At 34.2% G+C, this 15,576-nt stretch overlaps 1 protein-coding gene across 5 annotated transcripts in view; it reads left to right on the plus strand.

Annotated features, from left to right (window-relative positions):
- CSMD3 (CUB and Sushi multiple domains 3) overlaps positions 1–15,576 on the plus strand; it is a 1,221,352-nt gene that overhangs the window by 181,044 nt on the left and 1,024,732 nt on the right. The window lies entirely within an intron of this gene.

The raw sequence follows: 15,576 nt of genomic DNA on the forward strand, positions 1-15,576 counted from the left end.
TAATTTCTTCTCTATGAAACCTGACCACAAAATTTCACCCAGTTTAGGGAGGAGTCCCTTCATTACCGGTAGGAAGAGCATAACGGAATTCAACCCAGCTCCCAGGACCATATTACCAGAACACACCACACAGATCCAATATCATCAGAAGAAATATACAAACACAGTAGTAGGGGCAGCAACTTTCTATACCGCATAATAATTCAAAATATAAGTTCAGATTAGAAAACATACATATAAAATAGAATTGCTTTAGTATAAAGGTTTACAGTTGGCATGTGGGAAAAGTTCTCAACTAAACATTTCATCTAGTGCTTTCTCCCTAGGAGAGAAAATATCCTCTAGCAAACAATTGAGTAAAAATATTGTCTCTTTTTTACATCTTAAATAATTTCATATTGCAGCAGTTTTTAACACTATTTTCTACCTAATATATTTCTGAACTGTCTTTTGTCTACTGGGAAGGATGCATTCCAAGATTTATTTTCCTCCATTGTGATAGTAATAATCATTATTTTTTAAGGTGCTTTCACAATAGTTGAATATTTTTATCTTGGCAACTTAATTCATAGTTTAAAACACTCCAAACACAAAGGTTTAATTTTGAGTGTAATTTTGGCAATATTAAAGGAGTTAGTAATACAATAATTTTCTATTAAAGTCTCCATAATAGAGAACCTGTACTCTGTTCATCAAAGTATAAAGATATTTTAAGTTAGGTTATTTTTTCAACAAGGACAAGGAATACTAAAATTGTAGACTTGGAAGATGAATTATAATGTTGCCATATTTTCTCGTTTGACTGTCAAATTTCATGAAACAGTCTCAAGAGTATTTTCATAGCTCTGTATTGATTCTAAATATACATAAAATTTCTGTCTCTTCTGCTTCTGTGAAAAGGAATGCATATATCTTCATGACATTTAAATGTATGTTTGGGAGATCCTGACTTAAAATATATGGTACTAAACATCTAAGTAGTATTGAGAGATTGGTCATCATGCCTCAAAACATCTTCAGGTATTGGTTTATGATGGGTATCTTCTACCATGGGTGTTAGTTTTCTATGGCTACCATAGCAAACAACCACAAATTTAGCAGCTTAAAACAACAAAAATATATTCTCTTACAGTTCTGTAGCTGAAAAGTCCTGGTGGTCTCCACTAATTTCTCTGCTTAGAGTTTCACAAGGCTGAAATAAAAATGTCAGCTGGTTAGGCTATTAAAAGGCTCTGGAAGGAATCTATTTCTAATAGCTTCTAGAGGCCCCTCTCTTCCTTGTTCATGAGGCCTGCATATGCAAACCAGTCACTGGTGCATTGAATCCTCATATTTGACTTCCCCTTCTTAATGCATCTCTCAACTACTATCTTTTCCTATCTCTGACTTCTGCTGGAGACGTTTCTCAGCCTCTAGAGGCCTATGTCATTTGATTAGCCTTGATTATCCTGGCAGACCCAACTATGTTAAATTCCTTAAACATATTTACATCTGCAAAGTCCTTTTTGCAATGTAATATGACACATCCATAGGTTCCAGAGATATTCGTGTTCCCCGGGGTGGGATGGGCTTCCTTTGTCCTACCACAACAGGTGCTATACTATATAACGTTTTACAGAGGGAGTAATTACAAGCCAGTGACACTGTCAAGGCCAAGTGGTATATTGTGAAGTCCAGAAAACTTCAGTTATGAAATTTCAAAACCTGTCCTCTAAATTTACATTTGCATTTTTTTTGTCTTTTTAGGGCCGCACCCGCAGCATACGGAGGTTCCCAGGCTAGGGGTCTAATCAGAACTGTAGCTGCCGGCCTACACCACAGCCACAGCAACATGGGATCCAAGCAACCTACACCGGATCCTTAACCCCCTGAGCGAGGCCAGGGATCGAACCCACAAACTCATGATTCCTAGTTGGATTTATTTCCACTGTGCCATGACAGGAACTCCTGCCTTTTCTTTTTTTTTTTGCAGGATGATCCTAATGTCTGAATCTCATTTACTTTCATTTTATCTCCCTCTATATAATCATTTGCTAATTATTTTCTTTTATCCTTTAAAGTTTCCTGAAACTTTGTCCTTGTATACTAGAATTTATGAGATCTCTATATACTAATGATATTTGTGCACTTATCTGTGTTTTTCAAACTGCTAACACTGAACCACATGCATCAGAATCATCTGGAGAGTTTAAAGTGTAGAATTCTTGGCCCTAATTACATATCCTGAATCAGACTGTGGAGTGAAGCCCTAGAATATGTATTGCAATTCCAATTGCAAATCCAGTGTAGAATAAACGATTGATAAATGTAAATTGTGTGTGATCTTCACAGAGCTTCTCTGTTGTTACAAACTTCTATTGCCCTGCTTCAGACCGTTTGCTTTAAAACCATGGAGGTGATATCCTTGTTTCATAAACTTTGAATTCCAGAGCTCTTAACTGCTCGAAGTCAAATCTGCAAGGTATTAAATTTCTATGGAAAAAAATCCCCATTAATATCTAGCTGTGTATCTTTATTTTTCCTCATTATTGTCTCTCATACACTTAAATTTTCTTATTGCTCTTTCCCTAAGTTTGTTTCATAGGACTTTGGTTTCACATGTTTGTTAAAGTTAATAAAAATAAGTGAGTAAAACTGTTTTCTGTGAGACATCAATTTTGAGAAATAATAATGTATACTGTATTGAATAGTCACATGACCATTTTTCAAATTTCAACCAGGATAAAACTGCTAAGATCTGTATTCTGTGGTGCATTCAATGGGAAATTTTCTTTTGTCTTTCTAAATCTGCCAGACAGAATTCAAAATATATTCTAGTTCTGTTGAGAGTTATTTCATACAATGGAGTCCTTTTACATTTTACTTTTAGAGATGCATAATCATTCTTTATAGGTGAAAGATCATAAAGATAGACCACGGGCCATCCTACCATTTTAGAATTATTCATTTTGGAACAAAGTAATATAATCCAATCATACTGTGCATTATATACATTTTATATGTCATCATTAAACATTATTATATATTAAATGAATTGGTTAGTTTAATGTCTGGGAGAATCTCAATGAATAATTTTAGCATAGATCAATGATCCAATTCAATGATCAGAAAAGGACATAAAAAGTCTTGAAAAACCACTTGGAATACAAGGTAGCTATTATGCCAAAATGATTGTTGATGTGTACGACTAAGTAATTAAGAAATTACAGGGATAAAAGTCTTAGCTTTCACAAATTTTCCATTAAATCATTTTCACGTTTTAATTCAGAAACAAAAATTTGCTTAATAACAGTACTATTGCAAGGTAACATTTATTGATTTCTTTGTGTCGATCACAGTGCTAAATATCTGACATGGATTTTTCTCACCCTAGAAAATTTTATGAAAAGTTGTAATGAGCAAGAATGTAACAAAGCACTAATCTTCATGTAAAAATGTTTAGGTGCCCTAAAGATGTAAGCTGTATCCATTTTAGAGATATTTGATACCTAACTATAAACTATAATTCCATTATATTTAAAATGATCACATAAAATTTAGTAAAAAAGATCATTATAAGAACTACTGATAATGCTGTGTTTTAAAACAATATGAAACATCAAAGCTGTAATATATTCTTGTATATATTACATATTCTGTGTTCTTTTTAAACACGACATGTAGAAGTTTATTCTATTTAATATTCTATTTTAGCTATCCATCAGGTTTATTAAAAACTTTTTACTTGAGAATGTCAAATGACTTTTTTTTTTATTTTAGGCATTATTTTCAATTTCTAAGCTTTAAAAATTTAAATTGCAGTTCCATGAAATTAATGGTGAGATTGCAATTTAGAATGAAGTCAATTATGCTTCTAGCAAGACAGTTGAATTGTAGCAAGGGAAATTTATACAATAAAATTACATATATTAAATAGTTTTCTAGCAATGAAGGTAGGTTATGTTCATAAAAGAAGTTAATGGATCTTCACTTTAAATACTTTTAAGAATAAATGAGTTATATCTTTAAAAATAATACAAGGAGATGTAATAAATGCAAAGACATTTTTTGTCTCCTGATCAAATTCAAATTTTGTGCCTTTAAGGTTTCACAGAGCCTGGCTACTTCAGTACTGAAACATCTCAATCCAGCAGTTCCCCAATTTATCCCAGGTAACTCCCTGTCCTGAAATTTGGATTGAGCTACAGGCAGAGGATGAGAGTATTCTCCTACCTCCTTTCCCTCTACTGGTGCCAGCCCTCTGCTCCAGCATCTCTTGGCCTTATAAGCCACCAATTTTCAGGAGCAGGAGGTAGGTCTTGTACCGGGAGCTAGGATAAGGTCTTATCTCCCTCATTGCCCTTTCATAGCATCCTCATTTGGAACCTGCCCTCGCTGGTTCCCCAGTCTAGTTTGCTGGTCCTGTTTTCAATAGCTTGCCCTCCACTGGTCCTCTCTTGTGTAGTCTCACCCTATGGAATATAATTTTTAGTTGGCCTTGATCTCCATGGCACTATCCTCTGGTTTCTCCATCCGTCATAGCTAGATTCATTGGGGGGTTCTATCTCTGGAATTTTTATCACAGGGGATCTGGACCTTGGGTGGTTCAGTCTTACGAGACCTAGGCCACCATGCTCTGCCAAAGTCCCATCCCAAATGACATGGTCCTCTGAGATGCCTAACTCTGATGACCTAGATCTTTGGCAATCAGGCTCTGTTTGGTTTGGCCCTCTGGGAGACTTGTCTTCAATGTTGAGTCCTCATGGAGTATGGGCAGCTATGTCCTGGCTTTTCCAAAACAGTAGCCTCTAAGTTTGAAGCCTTTGGGAGTCTGGCCTTCCAGAAGGTTTGTCAGCTGCAGGCAGGTCCCTCCAAATGTCTGTTTCTCCACAGTCTGGCTTTTTGGTGAGCCTCTTCCCTATGATTTGGTTATCTGATGGTGTGAGCAGCTGTGATCCAGCCTGCCTGTAGCATGGGTCCCTGTATTTAACCCCAGCAGTGGTTTTGTCTGTAGTGTCCAGTGACCTTCTGGCTAAGTCATGAGGGCATTCTCTTCCTTTTGTTTATTTTTTAAAATGAAGTATAGTCAATTTATAATATTAAATTGTTTTCAAGTATATGACATAGTGATTCAATATTTTCAATAGACTATACTCCACTCAAAGTTACTACAAAACAATGGCTATATTCTCTTTTAACAGTTGGAAGTGTTCAGAATTCCAATCTAGAAGATTACAAAAATCAGTCTTTAACCATCATTTTCAGAATGGAGTTAAAAGACAGTGTTATAATGAACATGTGGATTTAGCTGAGTATACACCAGAATTTATTAATTTTCAAGTTTACATCTATTACCCAGGAAGATATGTCATTTTCACTGCATTTACAATAAAACTTCAGTAGTACTATCAACACTATGAATGTTTTTCAATGTTAAGCAATAGCATTTTAAACGTGTCCTATTTCTGCACAGTGTAGCATATACACACTCATTGTAGATGTTGTATATGTTACACTGCACAGAAATGGGACACGTTTAAAATGTTATTGTTTAACTTTGAGAAAACATCTACAACAGTAAAATCTAGCTTTATTTTTCATCATTTTTTATGAAATGGTAACATGAACACGTATTAAGTTTCTACATATACTATGCTATTTAAACTATTCTATTCTTAAATCTCTAGCTCTTCTGCTGAGAACACCCATACACACCTCTTTATCTGGCCTAGTTATTTCTTATCCTTCCAGGCTTTGTGCAGGCCTTAATTACTTCCAGAAAGTCATTTACGGAATCCAAAGATTTAAGCCCAACAATGATCTTTCTCTATGTGCTCAGATATGAATACACATTCGCACAATATTACATTATACTATTTTGTATTTTTCACTCACACTAAGCTGTGAGAAGCTTGAGAGTACAGAATCTGTTTTACTTGTTTTGTAAATTACCCTCTATTTCTGCACATTCCTGGCACATTGCAAACACGTAATAAATGCTTGGTAAATTTAACTAATATATAGGGCTATCTAGTAATTTTACCTGTAATGAGGAAAGGTTTAATGCATTTCCCACTTTCAAAGAATTAAAACTCCAAGGAATACATTAAAAGATAGATGTGGGCTATGTTTAACCACAGACATTCACACTAAATTAATAAGTTTTAAGAGAAATTTTGGCCTTTTTATTTGAGAAAACCCATAAATGATACTTAATGTTATTTTTACTTTTTAGGAATTTTTCTCTGCTTTAAAATCTTTACTTTCTTGAAGTAAACAGTTTCCTTATGAAGCATTTCAAAAGTATGAAATTGCTCATATGGCATAAAAAGAAAAGCAAGCTGAAAATAAAAAAATTGGTAAAGCCAGTGGACATATGACCTACTTAATCTTTGTGCTTCATATGGAAAAGGTGGGGTGGAATTCATGATTGTATTTTATTCTTCAGAAATAGGATGATTCAACTTAGTATATATAATCTCATTTCATATTAAATTTCCTTCTTTTATATATGTTGCTAAATGTGTCATGTCTATCAACTGGTATAATTTATTATTGTGATATGAGTGCTAGAATGAAGTTTAATTGAGATGGTGATTAATTTAAGATTCTAATTATATGTTAAAGATAGTTTTTGTGTTTCATACACTTAAGGAACATACATTGTGGAGTTCCCATTGTGGCGCAGTGGCTAATGAATCCGACTAGGAACCATGAGGTTGCGGGTTCGATCCCTGGCCTTGTTCAGTGGGTTAAGGATCCGGCGTTGCTAGTGAGCTAGTGAGCTGTGGTGTAGGTCACATGGCTCGGATGTGGCATTGCTGTGGCTCTGGCGTAGGTCAGTGGCTACAACCTCCATATGCCGCAAGAGCAGCCCTAGAAAAGGCAAAAAAAAAAGACAAAAAAAAAAAAAAAAAGGAGCATACATTGTGATAAGCTGTTATAATTGATAGTATACAACTAGTGGTTTAAAAGAAAGGTATGCTATGAGCTTGTTTAAGGAATTTGTGGATTTATCTTAATTCCCCCTTACCAAAATGTGGTAAATTATTAAAATATAATTTTATGTTTACTATTTGACTATGACAGTGTATCATAGAAAATTAAATTTGAAATAGTTTCTTCTTTATGAAAATAATTATGTCCTCTAACAAAGCACCTTTTAATATTATAAAAAATAAATATAGGTAAAATAAAATGTACAGATCAACTTAATAGTAATAATAAACAGCATGAATCATTTTCATTCAATGGGTATACATACTGTATTAGATAAAATGATTTTTCTGCATGGAGGAATAATTATGTCATTGAATCCCATTTTTAGTACTTGTATTATCAGCTTTAAGATGGATTTTTAATTCTTTTCCTATTTTTAGTACTTGTATTATCAGCCTTAAGATGGATTTTTAATTCTTTTCCCAATACCACATAGGATAAGATAGTTTACAAATCATTAAATATTCCAATAAAAATTATACTTTTCCTACTTAGTGTGATATGTTATCTTGTATAGCATAGTCTTTAGATTTTGTATACCCTTTCGATTATATTTTTAAATGGTGAACCTGTAATGCTAGTAAATATGAGAAGCTGTTGTCAAAACCTTAATTAATAGAATGCCAATGTGAGAAAAAATGCAGAAAGCTGTTTTTCACTTGGTCATAGGTGTGAAGTAGTATAATCTTAGTTCTTTAAAAATTAACTGGCTAATGTAGATAAGAAATAGATGACGGAAAATCAAAATAAACGCAAGAAGCTAATCTGAAGCAATATTAATTAATAATACTCTTTGAACATCATGTTGTTGTTTCTGCAGGTAAAAGAATATGAACTGACCTTAAGGCACTGGCTTCAGACTCTTAACATTACTCACATAACTAAAGGTTCATTACTCATTGCTCTTTTTATCAAATTACTATATTAATGATGATATTTCCAACTATGTAGTTAAATAACTGAATATTTTAAAATAATTTTCTTCATGTTCATTTGCATTTATAATAATTACTTTGGTTATCTGCCACCTTTGAAGTCACTTAATACTTCTGTTCCTTACAGCATGCTTTCAACTGAAAATTTTATTTCTCATTTTACAAATAGATCTCTGATAGTAGGGTCTCTTAGTCATAACTGTCAAACAATAGCCATCGCTTGCCATGGTTCATACAATACTTCATTATACTTTTCTGAGTTGACATATTTATAGCATTTATTTCTCATAAGGATGTTTAAAGGAATTTTTTCCACAAAATGATCATTCCCATCTGTATTGATTTTGTATTGTTGCATAACAAATCCCCACCATTTAGCAGACTAATACAACACAGATTATAATCTCATAGTTCTCTAGGTCAGAAAACTGGCAGGGGTCAGCTGGGTTCTTAGCTCAGACCTCACATGGCTGCAAAGGGTTGGCTAGCACTGTGATTAACACCTAAGGTCAAAATCCTATTCTAAGCTTACTGGTTGCTGGTAGAACTTATTTCCTTGCAGCAGTATGATTGAGATACCTATTTTCTTTCCAGGGATTGATTATGGATTTTTCTTAGTTTTTATAGTCTGCCTATGGTTCCTTACCATCCACCACAACCCCCAAAAGTAGTTCAGAACCTGGCTTTCTTCCAGCTTAGCTAGAGCACTTCTCTCAGACTTTCCCTCCAGTTGGCTAACAAGGGGTCCTTATAGAGTATACATAAACACAGGAACAACTGTCCCATTACTACTGCCATAGAATGTAACTTACTGAAGGGGGCAACTAGTGTATCATATTCATAGGTTCCACCTGTACTCATGCGGAGGGTGGAAATATTGGAACCCACCTTAGAATTCTGTCTAGCACATCGTGTTGAGTGACTCAGGTGATAGTTCAAAATGGGATAGAAAATACAAGAGGAGAAAGAAGGTTAGAAGTTGTATTTGGGGAGTTCCTGTCATGGCTCAGCAGTTAACGAACCCGACTAGTGCCTATGAGGACACAGGTTTGATCCCTGGCCTCACTCAGTGGGTTAGGATTCCACATTGCCCTTAAGTTGTGGTAGGTCACAGACACGGCCCAGATTCCATGTTGCTGTGGCTGCAGTGTACCTCTGATTTGACCCCCAGCCTGGGAACCTCCATATGCTACAGGTGCAGCCCAAAAAAGACAAAAAAAAAAAAAAAGGATGCATTTTATAATCAACCTAAATGGATCTGCTTGATTTGGTCTGCTAACATCCCATTAGGTAAAAGAAGTCACACAAACAAACCAAGGATCAGAATTAGACAAGGGCATGAAAACACTGGCAATGGGCATGTGGGAGAGGGGATGAAGAAATGGTGGCAATTTTGTAATTATTTTACAGTAACTATCCATCATGTTTTCCCAACCTGGTATCTTCCCTGAATTTCAAATTTTCTCATCTTCATGTCTTTCTCAATAAACGGCAACAATTCATTCAGTTGTTCAGGTCCAAAAACTGTGGGGTCATGCTAGCAACTTATGTCTAATATCTAGTAACTTACATCTAATCAAAAGACAAATATTTAATCAAAATGTATTGTGAATCTTACTATTTCTCACCATATTTACTATTAATCCCCTAGAGTAGTAACAATTAGCCTCTCTTTCCTGGATTTAACTAGACTACTACATTAGACTCCAACCTGGTTTCCTAGCTTTCTCTCTTGCTGCCCCAACACCTATGTATTCTTCAATAATAGTGCTTAATACTTCCTTACTCAAAACTTTTTAATGACAATTCTGCTTATATACAGTTGTCAGATTATAGTCACATGAAACTTGGCTGTACTGGTGGCTGGGAAATGCAGTCTTTTATTCAGGATGTTAATATGTCCAGATAAAAATTGTATTGCTATGAATGAAAGGAATAGAGGCTAATAGGGAACAACTAGCCATCTGCATCAGTGTCAGAATAATTAACAGCACAAATTATCCCTCCCCCACTGACAGATTATGCATAGTTCATTTCAACATATCACACTAGAATTTTGTGTATTCTTTTTTCACTAGTATTTGTTCTTTCAGTTTTATTGAGATATAATTGACATATATATCAATTAAACTGCATAGGTTTAACCAAAATGATTTGATTTGACTTACATACATCAAAAGATTACCACAATAAGGTTAGGAACATCTATCATCTCATGTAGATACAAAATTAGAGAAATAGAAAAAATACTTTTTTCTTGCCATAAGAACTCTCTTAGGATTTACTAACAACATTCATGTATAACATATAGCTGTGTTAATTATATCAATCATGTTGTACATCATATCCCTATTTATCCTTATTTATCTTATCCTGGAAGTTTGTACCCTTTGGCCACTTTTATCCAACTCCCCTCCCCCCCACCCCTTGCCTCTAATAACCACAAGTCTAATTACTTTTCATGCAAGTTTGTTTTATAAAGATAAAAATATTGTGAATCTACCAATATAAAGCATGGTACACAGTCTTACCTATTTATCAATACCCTCCAAAACACCTATTATAAGCAACTATCATGTTCTAGACAGTACATCAGGTGTTAGAAAGCTTTTAATATGGCTTACAGGATGCATATGATTTGGTGGAGAAAAATAAATAAAAGCAACTAATATCTTAACAGTTTACAAAAGTATTTAAATCCTTTTATGTTGACACAAATTAATTTGGTCAGATAAATATTATCAATCTTATCTACAGATAAAGAAAAACAACATAATTGACTTACAGATAGCAATATGTTGGAGGTTGCTCACAGGGCATCTGGAGAACAAGTCGTTCACTGTGAATTCTCTTCCCAACTCAGGCAACATTCAGTGACTTCATGTTGATAACTTGAAACTGACTATGTTTGAAGTATTTATTCAATAGAAATCAGCAAAATTTTCAAAGTAGGCTTTTCTGTTTTGCGTTGTTTTGTTTTCCAGAGAATTAGTTGTTAAACACTCACTAGCCCAAGCCAGTAAATGGCAAGCAGACTACAGGAACTAAGCCTTCATTTTCTATATCACTTATGCTGGTGGAAAGCAGGGCTTTCCAAGCTTTATAAGAGCCACCTGATGATCTTGTTTAACAACTGATTCTTGTTGGGAACATTTGGTGCGTTCAGAATCCCTCATTTCTAACAGAATCTTGTTACCAATCCTGTTACCTCACGAAGCACAAACTACCAAAAGCAAAACATTTCTTATTTTTTGCAAAATTTTTCAATGTCAGTTCAAGCTATCATATTATCCAAAATACCATCATTAAACCATACTTTAGTGGCTTCTATAGGAGGTAAAATTTGTTGCAGCTTAACTACCCTACTTTTCCTCCTGTAACATGGCCAAAATTGATCTCAATCATTCTTTTATTGTTAGAAATAAAAATCAGCTGAAAAGTATGTTTCTGCACTCTACCTTGTTAGTCTGCTATTTTATTAGTAGGAAGCACTCTTCTACAATTTACAAAGTTCTGTATTTCTAGTTGTCAACTTCTGACAGAGTTACACAGTTTTCTAGTGAGCAGGTTGTAAGAGGCTGAACCTATTATGCCAGCTTAAATGATGAAAATGCCATTAGTTAATTTTGCATTTATCAATAGCTTTTGACATGGGGAAATAATGAATAACATTGATGCTGAGTGTGAAATTCTTTACATATATTATTACAAATTCAAATCTTAAGAGTTTTTAGGATTCATATTAAATGTTGTATTCTTTAAGAAAACAAATAACTTGGTTTTGCATTTATTGCCTATTAACTTCTTCATGGGCATGAATGCATTTTAAGAACATATTAGCAATAAGCCCACAATAAAGTAGGTTAATACTCTCATAATCTAAAGTGCAAGTTTTAACATCTGCTTCTAGTCTCTTTCTCCAGTTGCTTCTCCTGAAACCTTCTTGTCCCTGGATTCACTAGTATCATGTAGCACACTCATGTGGTACATTTCTCATCATTTGGATAAATGCATCTTTTGGTATATTTATTTACCATAGTAAATATTCATTTTAGATAAAGAACCAGAGGCCTAAGGACATAGTCTATGCATAAAGTAATTATTTTGTTTTTTTCTTTAAGTCAGCTTATTAACACATTAAAATAAATGATAAATGTATACAATTTAGACATTTAAAGTAAAACATTGTTAATTTACAAATGAATTGCCATATATTATTGTAATTAAATTTTTTTAGAAAACACATTTGGAAGGAAATATTAGACATAAACTCTTTTTTAAAATGATAAAAATCTCTGTATTTTCAGTTTTAAAATCTCCATAGTTTCAGTAGTTTTTCTGGAATATATTCTGATTTTTATTTTATGGTCTCCCCTCACTAGTAGATCTAATCATGGTAATTTTATAATTTTTCATTTCCACAAAGTAATGATTTCAAAGATAATATACAATGAGGAGAATCGTTCTAATTGGAAATCAGATAACGTGACTCAGAGTTGCAACATTTTCACAATATAAACCAGGTCAATATAAGCCAGCTCAATATAAAAGAGAAGTGTTGGTTCATCATTGTTTTTCTACAAAATACTGCATTTAACTTATAGCTCTTCATGGTTGTTAAAGTGTGTTCATAGAAATATCATCACATATATAAACTCCTCTTAATTTCCAGTGGAGTGAACATTCTCCATTTTCTGACTTTAAAATAAACAATAAGAGAATCAGGTAATGAAGGACACTTTTATTGTACTTAATATCAGAGTTGGAACCTAAAATGTATGCTCAAACTGTAGTTCAACTCTATTGCCCATATGTAATGAAGGACTTAAAATATTCACATTTTTACATTTACATATTCTAAGGCAATACTGCTGCTCAGCCTTTTTACAAAAAAAGTAATAGTGTTTTTTATCTTATAAATCTTCCTGGGATTTATTGAAGTCCCAAGAATTGGCCATACATGAATTGAAGTCATGGCTATAGATGAATTGAGAAATTAAAAATTCAGAGCTTTTCTTACCTTTTCATCCTTATCTCCTAGTATCCCACTTGCATTCTAGAATCCAGCCTTCTTGAACTACCCTTACATTTACAAATGGGTAATGCCTTCACTCAACTGACATTTAAAATATTATAATTACTTTTTTTTTTTTAGGGCCACACTCATGGCATATGGAGGTTCCCAGCTAGGGATCAAATTAGAGTTACATTGCCAGCCTACACCACAGCCACAGCAACTCAGGATGCAAGCCACATCGGCAACCTACACCACACTCAGGACAACACCAGATCCTTAATCCTCTGAGCAAGGCCAGGAATCAAACCTGCATCCTCATGGATACTAGTCAGATTTGATTCCACTGAGCCACAATGGGAACTCCTAAAATATTATTGCTGAATAAATAACTGGATAGGTGAATGAGTACCAGGTGTGATTCCTGATGACCTTATTTTATTTTATTTTATAATGATTATTTTTTCCATTATAGCTGGTTTACAGTGTTGTGTCAATTTTCTGCTGTACAGCAAGGTGACCTAGTAACATATACATGTATACATTCTTTTTTCTCCTATTATCATGCTCCACCATAAGTGACTAGACATAGTTCCCAGTGCTACACAGCAGGATCTCATTGCTAATCCATTCCAACGGCAATAATCTGCATCTGTTAACCCCAAGCTCCCAATCCATCTCACTCCCTCCCCCTCCCCCTTAGCAACCACAAGTCTCTTCTCTAAGTCCATGATTTTCTTTCCTGTGGAAAGATTCATTTGTGCCACATATTAGATTCCAAATATAAGTGAATCATATGGTATTTGTCTTTCTCTTTCTGACTTACTTCACCCAGGATGAGAGTCTCTAGTTCCATCCATGTTGCTGCAAATGGCATTATTTTGTTCTTTTTCATGGCTGAGTAGTATTCCATTGCATATATATACTACATCTTCCTAATCTAATCATCTGTCAATGGACATTTATGTTGTTTCCATGTCTTGGCTATTGTGAATAGTGCTGCAATGAACATGCAAGCCCATGTGTCTTTTTCAAGGAAAGTTTTGTCTGGATATATGTCCAAGAGTGGGGTTGCTGGGTCATATGGTAGTTCCATGTTTAGTTTTCTAAGGTACCTCCATACTGTTCTCCATAGTGGGTGTACCAGCTTACATCCCCACCAACAGTGCAGGAGGGTTCCCTTTTCTCCAAGCCCCTCCAGCATTTGTTATTTGTGGACTTATTAATGATGGCCATTCTGACTGGTGTGAGGTGGTACCTCATAGTAGTTTTGATTTGCATTTCTCTAATAATAAGTGATGTTGGGCATTTTTTTCATGTGCTTGATGGCCATCTGTACATCTTCCTTGGAAAAATGTCTATTCAGGTCTTTCCCCTTGTTTCAATTGGGTTGTTGGCTATTTTGCTGTTGAGTTGTATAAGTTGTTTGTATATTTTAGAGATTAAGCCCTTGTTGGTTGCATCATTTGAAATTATCTTCTCCCATTCTGTAAGTTGTCTTTTCTTTTTTTTTCTTTTATGGTTTCCTTTGTTGTGCAAAAGCTTGTCAATTTGATTAGTCCATGTTTTTGTTTTTTTTGGTTTTTTTTTTTTACTTTTATTTCTGTTGCTTTGGGAGACTGACCTGAGGAAATATTCATAAGGTTGTTATCAGAGAATGTTTTGCCTATATTCTCTTCTAGAAGTTTAATGGAGTCTTGTCTTACATTTAATTTTAAGTGATTTGAGTTTTTGTGGATTGTGTGAGGGTGTGTTCCAGTTTCATTGATTTGCATGCAGCTGTCCAGGTTTCCCAGCGATTCTTGCTGAATAGACTGTCTTTTTCCCATTTTATATTCTTGCCTTCTTTGTCAAAGATTAATTTATCATAGGTATCTGGGTTTATTTTTGGGTTCTCTATTCTGTTACACTGTTCTGTATCTCTGTTTTGGTATTAGTGCCACACTATCTTGATGACTGTGGCTTTGTAACATTGTCTGAAGTCTGGGAGAGTTATGCCTTCTGCTTAGTTTTTGTTCCTCAGGATTGCTTTGGCAATTCTGGGTCTTCTGTGGTTCCATATAAATTTTTGGATTGTTTGTTCTAGTTCTGTGAAAAATGTCATGGGTAATTTGATAGGAATTGCATTGAATCTGTAGACAGCATTGTTTAATATGGCCATTTTTACAGTATTTATTTTTCTCACCCTGGAGTATGGAATATCTTTCCATTTCTTTTAATCCTGATGACTTTAATATTGTGTATTGCTACAAAATAAATGTGATCTGAATTGTTTCATCTAGAAGGATTCCTAAAATTTTGGGTAAATTGGAATTCTCAGGATTTCCACACCATTTTCATTTTTATGTCTTTTGTGTAAAAACATAAGGAAATTGTCCCCATTTTTTGACATGTAAAACTTCAATTATGCCTCTCCAATTTGGCCACATGATGAGTACTATTATTTAATGTTGCAAGGTTAAATCTAAATCCACACTTAGAAGTCTTCTTGGAATTTAAAGCCTTTCCCATAGCCCAATTCATTTTTATGTTAATGGGACATTTTGTTGAAACTAATGGGTGATTAGTCTCTTGTGAATAGAAGGTTTTGGTAGCAGCCTTCACAAATGATTTGAATTTAGATGTGATATTTGAAAGTTATAAACTGTA

Source organism: Sus scrofa, chromosome 4 (assembly GCF_054392235.1).
Source record: "Sus scrofa isolate SSC_HxYL_T2T_F1_AM1 chromosome 4, Sscrofa_HxYL_maternal_Yorkshire_Landrace_v2.0, whole genome shotgun sequence".
NCBI lineage: Eukaryota > Metazoa > Chordata > Mammalia > Artiodactyla > Suidae > Sus > Sus scrofa.